Below are 13,269 nucleotides of genomic sequence, written 5' to 3'. Positions count from 1 at the left end.
CTGTTGAACTCAATAAGACAGAGATTTCATTTGTCCCCAGGTGGGGCGTGAGGTCTCATGGTGTTGCCATGGTCACTTTTTTCAGTGATAAGGCTGTCATCACTTGAGTAGGCAGCTGTTGTTCTTCCCAGTTGTTAGGATTGTCAGGGCTGCACTTCTGAGGCACTGCCCTTTTTGGGAAGGTGTCCCTCGTCTTCTCAAAGTTGAACCCAGCCTAGCAGGAGCCAGAAAGTTTGGCCATTTCCTGTGGAAACATAAACATAGCTTCTGCCTTTTGCTAAGAGGAATTCGTTTTCCCAATCTGAGGTTAATGCGATTTTTATCCATATGGGTTGATTTAAATGACCTACCTCTTCTTGATCTAAAATATATTTTTCTGTTTTAGATAAAATATATCCTTGTGGAAGATTTCAAAAATTAATTATGAAAAGTGCTTGCATTAATGTAGTGTGTGGTGAATTAAATCCTTTTACTATAGAAACATGATTATAATCATCTGCTTCTGAATGGACATTCCACCTATTTAATTTTTTAATTTAGTGCGCTGTCAGGTGGGGGTGAGATTCTGGCTGATTATGCCATTGCGAGGCTGTAGATGCAATCACTGCGGCCAGCCCAGAATTGTATCCTGACTTTCTAACCTGGGGACTCTGGTGACATCACCACTGTTGCCTTGAAGGTGGTGCCTCCGATCCTGTCCAAGTGAATCCTTGGTCTACTAACGTGTAATTGAAAAAAATTCACCCTTTAAAAAATGTCAAAAACAAACAAGTCCAAGTCTCAATCTTGCTCTTCTTGATCAAGATTTGCATCAAGATCTTGTCCTCATTCATTTCCGAAGTCTCAATCATGACACAGATCTATCTCTTGTTCAAGGAAGCACACTCTGAGTTCTCAGTCTCGTACCAGATCATATTTTCCAGCTCAAACAGAGAGAGAAACCACCCTGGAGTATATCTAAACCAGGATTTCCAAGATCACAACAGAAGCTGTAGTAGGTCGTATTTTTTCTATGGATGCAACAGAGACTTTTATCCATGAGGTCCGTATAACCAGGAGGCTATGGAAGCTATTGCTCAAATTGGCAGAATTTCCGGCAAGCATAGAGTTCTCCTTGGGGCCATTCCTGATCTCATTCCCTAAACAGATGGTCCCCTTCACCAAGAACCAGGAGCCATTCTAACTCTGATAAGTCATCTTCTGACAGGTCAGGGTGCTCCTCAGTTTCTCATTCTTCCTCCAACCGTAGCCGAGTCAAATCTAAGCACAAGTCTACAAAGGGGGAAAGGTCCTCTTCCAAGGATAGCCAGCCATCTCAGGCTGCTGGGCGTAACCAGGGAGATGAGGACAAGGAGCAGGCATTCTCAGGAGGCACCTCAAGATACGAAGATGTTTAAGAACTCAAAGCCATGGCCAGATATCACCACCTACAGCACTGGTTCTACGTCACTCTGCAGTTCCTGAGCTGAGTCCTCGGAGTGAAGCCCAACTCTGAAAAGCCCCCTCCAATCTGCTGGTGAGGTAGCAGCCGCCATGTCCCAGCCCTATGCTAAAACCTAGCCCTCCGCTTTCCAACACATCCCAGATGGGTTCAGCTCAGCCAGGTAGTGCTGGGTATCAATCTGGAACGCACCAAAGTCACTTCGACCATGACTGTATCTTTGAGTGCATCCAAAAAGAGCCCTGTGGGTAAGAGTCCACCGTCCACTGTCTCTATGTATGGCTCATCTCAGAAGGAGCATTGCAGCCTTTACCAGAGGTATCCAGAAGAGCTGAAAACAGAGAATGGAAAAGATAAGGAACAGAAACAAACCAATACTGATAAAGAGAAAGTTAAAGAAAAAGGAAGCTTCTCTGACACAGGCTTTGGCAATGGAAAAAATAAATCTCAGTCATTTGCTTTCAAAAGTGATACCGAGAAGTCTTTTCGGGGCAGCCAGTCTGCCAAAAGGGGAAAAGCTCTGAGGTGACTTTGAGAAGATGACTGACTTCCACAAAAAGGCTATAGATGATCAAGATAAGGACAAAACTAAAGAAAGGAAGGAATCTGAGTTTGATGATGAACCCAAATTTATGCCAAAAGTCATAGCAGGTGCAAAACAAAAGCCAGGAAGAGAAGTCAGGCAAATGGGAGGGTCTGATGTCCGCCCCTCCAGGGAAGGACACGCAGAGGAGAACAAAGGGCTGGGGAGGGACCAAGAGAACCAATATTGGGCACAGGAAGTTTCTAACTGAAAAGAGTTTCTGAGTGACTGCTTACTAAGCAGCCCAGGAGAAAAGCTATTTGCCCTCCTCAAGAAAGACCTCTGAAAGCCAAGAATACACACCCAAAAGCAAGAAATATGACTTCACCAGGAAGGTGAAGGCAGTGATAAATGGAGGAGCCAGAGCCAGGGCCGAGGAGCCTTTCCCCGAGGTTGGGGCCGGTTCATTTTCTGGAAATCCAGTCCCAGTCCCAAATGGGCCCATGACAAGGTCAGTGGGGAGAAAGGGGAGATGGAAGTCGATGGAAGTGGGGAGAAAGCTGAGAGGAAAAAGACAGTTTACAGCCCACAGCTTAGGGGCATGCCCAGCTTCCACTGTGGAAGAAAGCCCACATCCAGGGAAGAGGCATGCCGGGAAGACACTGGGGAGGAGCTGCTCAGGAGCCTCCTGAAAGATCCTAAACAATCTCACCCCCATCCACTGCCGGCCATGCTGAAGCCTGCTGAGGAGGAGAGCGTGCTTGGTGCTGCATCTCCCTGAGCAGAAAGGGCTGGCCACAGCCTGGGCCATAGAGCATGACCACTTGGGCAGTGGCTGGCTTCCTCATTTGCTGTAGGTTTTTTGGGGAGGGTCTGGGAGAGGGAGGGAGGGAAAGCAATGGTTGGATTTTGTTTTTGTTCCGTATTAGAAACCAACAGTTTTCTTCTTCATTTTTTTTTTAAAGATTTACTTATTTATTGGAAAGTCAGATATACAGAGAGGAGGAGAGACAGAGGGGAAGATCTTCCGTCCAATGATTCATTCCCCAAGTGAGTGCAATGGCCTGTGCTGTGCCGATCCAAAGCCAGGATCCAGGAACTTCTTCCGGGTATCCCACACAGGTGCAGGGTCCCAAGGCCTTGGCCGTCCTCAACTGCTTTCCCAAGCCACAGGCAGGGAGCTGGATGGGAAGTAGAGCAGCCGAGATTAGAACCAACACCCATATGGGATCCTGGTGCGTTCAAGGCGAGGACTTCAGCTGCTACGCCACGCCACTGGGCCCAACAGTTCTGTTCTTAATTTCATTTTATTTGAAGCTCAGAGGACTAGTTTGATTCTCAGTCTCTTCTTTTTCGCAGTCCTTATTTTAAGAGCCCTTTCCTTTTCTCTTTAGGCATATGTAGTAATAGCAGAAAGATTTAATTTGGGCAACTTGGATTCTTAAAAAGCAAAGCATGTAACTAAACATTGAAGTGTTCACCTTAGTTTGGGACCAAACTGCTTCTGTCCTTCTAAATACCAGTTTTGTATGTCAAGGAGTTTATGGTCTTTCTGAACACCTAGTGCTTCCCTTTCTGCATAGCCGTGTTCACATGGAGTCACTTCTGCCACAGGCACACCTGCTTCTGAACTCTGATTTCTTCTGGGTTGGGCTCCGGTTCCCACCAGCAGCTCCAGGTCCCAGATTTTCTAGTCCTGCTGATCATCTCAGCAATGGTCAAAACTGGATGGCAGTTTCGGTCTGTTTTCTAAAAAACTTTATTTTTACAAATATGAGAAAAAATTTTTTTCATATGAAATGAAACTCCTGTGGCTCAACCAAGGAAGGTGATTTGGCTGGGTGATTCGTGGGGTTGTTTTGGTGTTTTTTTTTTTTTTTCTCTCTCTCTTTCTTTAACCTTAAGCTTTAAGTTGAAACGTTCTCAGATATTTGAGGGGAGAACATCTGGTTACATTGGGTGTGTGTGCTTGCCTTCTGGGGAGGTGGTCCTGAGCCAGTGAGTCACATGGCATTCATGTCTATGTTATATGCAAAGTGCACCCATCCTATCCCCCCGTCCTTTGCCTCCTGGGTTGTTGTGCTACTTTTCTCTCTTCTTTGCTACGTTTCTATGTAGTTAAGCTGGTTGTACTTGGATGGTTCCTGTGTAGGGGGCAGGGGAGGAAGAAAAACACTCTTGAAATTTGTTTCAACTCCTCCTGCGAATAAAAACAATAAAATGAAGTTGTAGATGTCAAATTTTTTTTCTTTTTAATTTGTAGCTTTATGGTTCTGTGAGTATGCTCAATAATAGCTTGTCCTTGAGGATTATACTCAATACCAGTTAAATGTTGAATTTTTGTAAAATTTAAGAAAAGGAGTGAAATTTATGACTACGACAGGCAGGACCATTGTCAGATTTTATTTGAGCAGGAATGCCCATAACTGCAAAGTACTCTAACGAATATTGGATTACATTAGTAGTTTTTTCTGCTGGCTGTAGCCCAAATAAAAAAATAAGTGTCAGCACAAACAAGAACAAAACCAGAATGGCCAAATGAAAAAATATGAGTAACATCCATCTGCCACAATTTAATTCCCAGGGATTGTTTCCTTGTGGTAGACAGTATAGATGTAAAGGTCTACAGATAGGACATGTATTAATAATTTGCCAATATGGAATTTTTATATGTAGCCCGCCAGCATTAGTACATAAGGGGTTTATGTTCTTCCTCTGCTGAGGCAAAGGAAATGAGCATACTAGGGGTCCTGGTAATCTTGTATGTGAGTAAATTTAGGTAATGAAAAGAGGTGCATTTGGGCCCAGTGTGGTGGCCTAGCGGCTAAAGTCCTGGCCTAAACACACCAGGATCCCATACGGGTGACAGTTCTAATCCCAGCAGCCCCACTTCCCATCCAGCTCCCTGCTTGTGGCCTGGGAAAGCAGTCAAGGATGGCCCAAAGCCTTGGGACCCTGCATCTGCTTGGGAGACCTGAAGGAAGTTCCTGGCTCTTGGCCCAGGATTTGCAGTGCGTTAGCAGCTGCTAGGGGAGTGAATCATTGGGCGGAAGATCTTCCTCTCTGTATATCTGACTTTGCAATAAAAAGAAATAAATCTTTTTTTTTTTTTTGAGGGGAAGAGGTGCATTCCTTTGTCTAATAAAATTTTGTGATGGTAAAAATAGTCTCCTTGTAATTAGAAATAATTAAAGTTGGAATCTATTTCACTATTTGTACAACATAAGCAGAAGCAGCAATAATATTAATAGGATTAGGAAAATCTTTTAGTGTTTGAATAAGGGCAAATAATTCATCTTGTTGAGTGGAATATAGGAAGTATAAAATACCTTATATTGTTTAGTTTTCCAAAAAAGCACTTTTACCATTTTTTGTTCCATCACTAAATACATTATCAGCTAAAGATCTTGGGCTTCGAAAAATAATGGAATTGAAAACAATATTAATTCTTTTAATGAAATCCTACATTTTTCCTGTAGGAAGATGGTATAAAAATTCTGTTTATTGAAAGGCACTGCTCTACAATGAGAATCAAAGCCTGTAAGATGTCAGCTGCGCAGTCTAGCCTGTTAAATGAGCCTGGCCACCATCTCTTCATAAGTCACTAATGTTTTCCCTAAGCAATGTTTGGTATTCTTGCAATCAACCCAAGGTATTTAGTATCTGATATTTTTCTGTAAAGGCAGTTGTTTGCAACTGGACTCCTGTCCCCAAAAGACAGGCACTGGCTGTGGTGGCATATGCTGGCCCTGGATGCACAGAACGGTCAGAGTACTCTAGTATTCAAATAAGCTTCCCTGATGTGCTTCAGGTTGCCTACAGTACTATTGCTGCCACTTTGTTCTTAACAAGAACATGTTGCCTTCCCACCACAGTGTCTCACTCAGATGTATGGAGTTAGCTTGAGGCAACAAAACCTGAGGGATGTGCACATGAAGGCTTGTTGGTGTACTGTTGTCTGGCGCCATCTGGGGAACCATATAAGCACTGACCACTGCCTACAATAGAGAGCATATCACAGAAACAAGAATTGTCTGGCAGCAGACTCTGAAGATGACTGGCCATTCACTGTGAAGCAGCTGCAGCAATGGTTCAGACTTGCAAATATTTCATTCATGATGATCACCAACTGGGATGAGTCACTTTCTGGATGCCACTCATTGCTTGGAGCAGTGCTGGGATCCGATATCATGGCTAGTCTGTTTCCCAGCTTTTCCACTTGCAATCCAGCTGCTTACTTCTGGCCTAAAAAAGCAGCAGAGGATGGCCAAAGCCGTGGATCCCCGCACCTATGAAGGAGACCCAATGCATTTTCCAGGCTTCTGACTTCATTTCAGCTCACCCCTGGTTTTTGTGGCCTTTTGGGGTAGTGATTCAACAAATAGAGAATCTGTGAGTATGTGTGTGTCCTAAGTTGTCTTTGAAATAAAAATGAATCAAAAAAATTGCAAGAAAAAAATGTATGCTGTATGGGAATGTATCTTTCCTATTTCAAAATCATAATTGCTTATTTATTGTAACATTACTTTAAAATTTGCAAGATCATTAGGAAAATGTCACTCATGTAAGCTGATCAGTAACTTTTAAAGTGTCAGGAGAGTATTACATCTCATAATTCAGTGTTTATTTTTTAGAAGAATAACTGGTAGATACCATGCACACTCATTTAAAAATTATTGACTCTGTGTTTCATAAATACAGTCATGAGAATATAATGATATTCCTTTCCTGGTTCCCAAGATCCATCACTGAACTTCTCAAGTTTTATTTTCTATCCTTTTTCTAGAGTTTTTATATAATTATTAATTTACATGAAGTTCAAGAAGTTACATCTCAGACACTGTGACCTTAATGGCCGGAGCTCAGCCAATCTGAAGCCAGGAGCTTCTTCTGGATCTCCCATGTGGTTTCAGGATTCTAAGGCCTCAGCCCATCTTTAACTGCTTTCCCAAGTCTCAAGCTGAGAGCTGGATGAGAAACAGGGCCGCTGGGATATGAACTTGTGCCCATATAGCATCCCAGCACATGCAAGGCAAAGACATTAGCCACTAGGTTACTGCACTGGGCCCACTTTTAATCATTTTAATTTGAAACTTTTCAGTTCCACTGGAGCAGTCGGTGGCTTCAAGGACTCTGCTAGGGGTCCTCTTCCCCCACCCAGGTGGCAGTGGCAGAGTTGGCTCTGGAATGGGACTGCCTAGAGTCACCTTGATCCCCCATGCTTTGCAGGAGCAGTGGGCAGCTTCAGGGGCCCTGCCCTAGGTCCTGTTTCCCCCACCCCCTCAGGCTGCCCAGTGGCATGAGACCTGGGCGTGTAAGCTTATTTCGGATATGGCCTGTGGCATAAGTGAAGCTGAGGAGGACCTCATGGTTCATGTGCAGTAGAGGAATGACTATTTTGGGAAATCAATAAACGAGGCCACTGTACTTTCAGGTAAGCAAGGGTGAGCTGTTTGGAGGCGGGAACAATATGACCTTTAGAAGTATTTGGGACCCAGTGTGTTAGCCTAGTGGCTAAGGTCATTGTCTTGCATTTGCCAGGCTCCCATATCGGTACAGGTTCTAGTCCTGGTGGCCCTGCTTCTCATCCACTCCCTGCGTGCGGTCTGGGAAAGCCGTCAAGAATGGCCCAAAGCCTTGGGATCTTGCACCCATGTGGGAAACCTGGAAGAACCTCCTGGATCCTGGTTTGATTGGCTCAACTCCAGCCATTGTGGCCACCTGGGGTGTGAATCATTAGACAGAAGATCCTCTCAGGCTCTCCTCCTCTTGGTATACCTGCCTTTCAAATAAAAATAAAATACTTCTCCTCACCCCTGTGGGACTACAATCTCCGCTGGCATGCCAAAGATGGGAACAGCCTGTCTAGGAAGCCAACAGGATGCCCCAGCTGGGCTGCGATTCACACTGGTGAGCACAAGAGCCAGTTTGAAGGCAGTAAGCTGGGCTGTCCATGGCTATAGCCTCCCTCAGCATGAGTGTGAACTGGGCCTGCGGCAACAGACTGGGCTACACTCCAGAACCCACTGCTACACATGAGAGCCAGGTTGGATGTAGAATGGACTGGGCTAGATCTTGAAAACTGCTGTACCATGTGAAAGCTAAATCTGGGCATGGACCAGGTGTGGCTGGACTGCAGTAACCAACAGTAAGAACCAGAATGGCTGTGGGCTGGTTGAGCAAGGCCGCTGTTCATGCCAAGACAAAGGGTGACAAAACCAATGTGGGCCAAGGACCCACTGGTGTGTGCAGGAACTGCCACTGGGGCAGATCTGACAGAGGAGCCTGGAAACTCCAATGTAGGGATGCATTCTATGCAGATGAGCACAAGAATCAAGTCAAGAAGCAGCACAGACCATGCCATGTTACAGTACCTGCCAACATATATGTTGGTCATATCTGGGAATGGAAAGGCTTGGCCAGTTAATAATATTGACTGGCAGATTTTAGAAGCAGGACAGGGTGTGAAAGGGACCAGGTCAGGCTGCAACAATAGTCAGTTCACACTGGGGCTGCTGAGGTGAGGCAAGCCATGCCAGCCTGTGGTCAGAGGGAGCCAGGTTCATAAACAGCAGGGGCAGAGGATCTGGCAAGGCTTGGGTCACCTAGCCTGGGTACTGGGGCCAACCTTCTTGGTGGGTGCCAGTTTCATGAGCCCCAGGGGTGGAGGATCTGGGGGTGGGGTGGGCTTGAGTTGCCTGGTGCAAGTCCTGGGTGTTGCCTTGGAGGTAGTTACTGGCTTTATGAGTCTCAGGGGTGGGAGACTTAGTGGGACTTGGGTCACTTGGCCCAGGTTCTAGGACCCACCTGTGAGGAGGTGCTGGGTTTTTGAGCCCCAGGGGTGGGGGAGTTTCCAGGTCCGGGTGCCTGTCTGGAGAGCCTTGGTGGTGGAAGTGGAGGATCTGTTGGGACTTGGGTCTCCTGGTCCATGTTCTGGGGCCCACCTGTGAGGGGGTGCTGGGTTTGTGAGCCCCTAGTGCAGAGAATCAGATGGGCTTGGGTAACCTGGCCCAGGCCCTGGAGCCCATCTATGCAGTAGGTGCTAGTGTGGAGAACCCTGGTGATGGAAGATCTGGTGGGAATTAGGTTACCTGCCCCAGATCCTGGGGCCCATCTGTAATGTGGGTGCTGGATTCATGAGGCCCAAGGGTGGGTGATCTGGCAGGATACAGGACACCTGGCCCAGGTCCTACAGCTTACGTGGAAGTCAGGTGCCGGGTTCATGACCCCCTAGTAATCTAACCTGGGTCCCGAGACCCATATGTGATGTGTCTGTTGGGGGTCGTGAGTCCCAGAGGTGGATCTGGCAGGACTCAGGTTACCTGGCCCTGGCCCTTGTACCTACCTCTGAGGGAAAATGACAGAGGAGTGTACACACACCCTAATGCACAAGAATATGATAGCTTGAGAATCAAGATGGTGGAATGGAGTAAGGACATGTTTAAACAGATGGAGAAATATTAGCCAATGTGAAGCAGAGAGAGCACATTTCTGGAAATAGGACAGAACAGGAGCAGGGGGTACCTGGAGACTGACATAGTGCTGGGGTCCACACAGTGGGTATGGACGACACAGGGGTGTGATGAGAATAGCTCCTCTGTGCAGCAAGGCCCGAGGGAGTTTCCAGCTGTTAGGCAAGGCCTGGCGGAAGTCTCTCCAACCCCTCTGATGCTGTTTTACCCCCTGGCTGCATGGACACTCAAGCACCCCACTAAGAATTTTGTATTCTATTGAGGCATTGTTGTTTGTCCCTGTGAGACAGTTTTTGCAACCGATGTGAGCTTGAGAGTTAACGTCACTGATAATGTCTTGGTGAGTGGGCCTTTGACAACTTACACACAGGAGCACAGCTAAGCCCATGCCATTTTTGGACACCTTATTGTGTACTAATTATTGCTTCAGAATCTGGCCCAGACATACAGCACACCCTCTGTCTTAAATACTAACGCAAGTGATGGGAGTGAGAACTGAAACTGCTATGGCAATAAATATAGTTATTGTTATCTCAAAGGCTAGCCTGCCTTTGCAATTTTTCGGAGCCTAGCAAATGTAATTGCTTTAGCTGCTTTTATAATTTTAGCTAGAGGAATTAAGGATGCTTTTATTAATTAAAAAAATGCTTTTGATTATTGCTTTATTGTTTATGGGGTTGTAGGGGTCTATAGTTGTAGGGGGATTTAATATTTGAAGTTTTGTTTTAGATTTTAGGTTTTTCCCTTGTAACCTATTTTCCCATTAAATGATGGGTAAATTGTAGAAATAGAAATGTGGTAGGAATGTACTACTGATTAGCAGGTAATCTCATGTGCCTTGGCCTTGGAGTCCTGGCTGTTGCTCCATGGCTACTGTTGAAGAATGAATAATAGCTTGCTTTGAAGACTATGAATACAGTATTTTGCAGAATTATCTTTAGGGGCACCTGTTTAGCCCTGAAGTGCAGACAGAATGACCGAATGTCTGTACATGCCCCCCTAGTCTTAAAGTAAAAAATAGAACAATTAGTTGCTTGTGTAGAAGCTTGAGAGGGTTTTGAGTAAATAAAAAGGACAGCTTTTTCCTGGGCTGTTGTGAGAACGCACCAAGTGTCTGTTACTTTCTTTATTGCCGACTCCACGCACACTTCCCGAGCTCCAAACTAGGCTGGAGCTGGACTCCGGCAACATAGGAAAGCAGCAGACACAACAGTGTGGTGTTGCAGTGATTGATACCCTGTCGCATTCAGCAAATGGTGATCTGAACTCCCACCAGCAGCCAGAATTCCACCAGCAACAAGGTGGGAAGCGATGTTCACTGAGAGCTCAGGGGGTGAACACGAACTGCTCATCATGCTAGTCTGTTTGATTTGACAAGGAACAGAGACAGAGCAAATGGTCCCAAACAGGCAGTGCAGGAACAGGGTAGATTTCACAGCCCAGCCTGCCTCCGAGAGCTGAATTTGGTGCCATTTTGTTTAAGAAGGCAAAGGCTATGGGACTCAGCATGGTGTCACAGGAGGTGGAGACTGGTGAGCCAGGTGCTGGGTTACAGAGACCAAGGTAGAATCCTTACATAAGAACTCAGACCTGGAACTCACTGGAGGGAGTGGCACAACTGACTGCAAACAAAGAACCATTTGCCAAATGCAAAAAGTAAAATCGAACTGTAGATGTGTTGGTGACAGCTTAAAAACCAATCCCAAGGAGAAGAATCTGCTAACCAGAAGTACAATGACCAAGAGTAAAAGAAGAGACAAAGGCACAATGAATATTACTGAAGACTCCCCTGCAAACGAGCAAAAGCCTTTACCAACCTCAAGGACATTTTTTTAACCAAGACATTGAGAAAATGGGGCATACAGAATTCAAAACACTTGTTATAAAAGATGTTATCAACAAAGAGAAGCACGTAAAGCAGGCGTACAAGGGATATGTCATATTGGAAATGAATCAAATGAAAGCAGATGTATCAGAAATGAAGAATACAGTGGAGCAAATTAAAAGTACAGTGGAGAGTATCCAAAATAGAATGAAGGAGGCAGAAGAATCTCAAAATTAGAAGATATTTTCTGTCACCGGGGGAAACAAACAAAAAGCTGGAAGCAGAGCTAGATCAGCACCCCCTCCCCCCAAAAAAGTATTCAAGAATTGAAAGACACTATTAGAAGGCCAAATATAACAGTTATGGGAGTCCCAGAAGGTGCAGAAAGAATAGCTGAGTTTATAAATATATTTAGTGAGGAAAATTTCCCTAACCTAGAGAAAGAATTGGGAAACAACATCCAGGAGGGGCACAGAATTCCCAACAGTCTTGACCAAAATTGATCTTCACGAAGACACCTGATAATCAAGCTCTCTTCAGTCAAACATAAGAAAAAGATCCTTAAATTTGTATGTGAAACAAATCAAATGACATAAAGGTTTTCCAGTTAAACTCACAGCAGATCTCTCACAGGAAACTCTACAGGCCAGAAGAGAATGCAGTGACATATTCCAGATTCTAAAAGAAAAAAATCATCAGCCCAGGATAATGTACCCAGCAAAGCTTTCTTTTGCCTTTGAAAATGAAATAAAATTCTTCCACAGTCAAGAAGTTAAAAGACTATTCCTCTTTCAAACCTGCCCTACCAAGGATTTAGCAACTAGGCTGTTGTACAACATATCGGAGACGTAAACTTGTTAAACTTCATGTAAATAACATATTATAAAAAGGTCTAAAAGCAAACATAGGGGGGAAAAACATGGGACAATTAGAGGGAAAGTGGGAAACAGGAAAGGAACATAATTATATCTTCATGACTACATTTACGAAAAAACGAGTCAATAGTTTTTGAATGAGGGTGCATGATATCTACCACTCATTTTCCTAAAAGGTAAACACCAATTTATGAAGAGTAATACTCACATGAAACGATGCAAATTCTGATCAGTTTACATGAGACATTTTCCAAATGATCTGATTTTTCAAACAATGTTACAGTAAGTAAGCAATTATGATTTAACACAAATAGGAAAGATATTCCCATAAACCATACATTATTTTTTGTCCAGATTTTTCTACTTTCATTTTTATTACAAAGGCAAAGTTAGAACACACACACACACACACAGATCCTATTTTTGATTCACTACCACCAGAGCTGAGCTACAATGAAGTCAGAAGCCAGGAACCTCTATTGAGTCTCCCTTATGGGTGCAAAGATCCAAGGCTGAGGGCCATCCTCTGCTGCTTTTCCAGGCCTTGAATAGCGAACTGCATTACAAATGTAAGAGCTGGGGCAGACTAGCCCCTATGTGGGATCCTGGCAATTGAAGGGTGAGAGTTAAGCAATCAAGCCACTGCTTCAGGAACAGGATTGTATCCAGAAGGTAGCACATCCCAGTTGGTGATCATCGTGCATGAAATCTTTTCAAGTCTGAACTGTTGCTGTAGCTGCTTCACAAACTCCAGTGGCCATTACTACATCTTGGGAATCTGCTGCCAGACAATTCTTGTTTCTGAGATATGCTCCCTATGTTACCTTAGGGGAGGTGGCAGTCAGAGCTGATGCTTCCCCTGATAGCAGCATCCAGTTATCTGCAAACAAGCTTTCATGTGCACATCCCTCAGGTTTTGTTGCCTCAAGCTAACTCCATACATCTGAGTGAGACACTGTGGTGGGAAGGCAACATGTTCTTGTTAAGAACAACGTGGCAGCAATAGTACTGTAGGCAACCTGAAGCACATCAGGGAAGCTTATTTGAATACTAGAGTACTCTGACCGTTCTGTGCATCCAGGGCCAGCATATGCCACCACAGCCAGTGCCTCTCTTTTGGGGACAGGAATCCA

General features: G+C 44.8%; 1 pseudogene; it reads left to right on the top strand.

Moving 5' to 3' along the window:
- Positions 1–542: 542 nt before the first annotated feature.
- On the top strand, positions 543–7,349 carry LOC121171865 (annotated as a pseudogene).
- Positions 7,350–13,269: the final 5,920 nt, after the last annotated feature.

The sequence above is a fragment of the Ochotona curzoniae genome, unplaced genomic scaffold, assembly GCF_017591425.1.
Source record: "Ochotona curzoniae isolate NIBS_2020 unplaced genomic scaffold, NIBS_Ocur_1.0 scaffold_274, whole genome shotgun sequence".
NCBI classification, from domain to species: Eukaryota; Metazoa; Chordata; class Mammalia; order Lagomorpha; family Ochotonidae; genus Ochotona; species Ochotona curzoniae.
The sequence above is the reverse complement of the archived record's forward strand: the minus strand, read 5'-3'. Positions and strand labels throughout refer to the sequence as shown.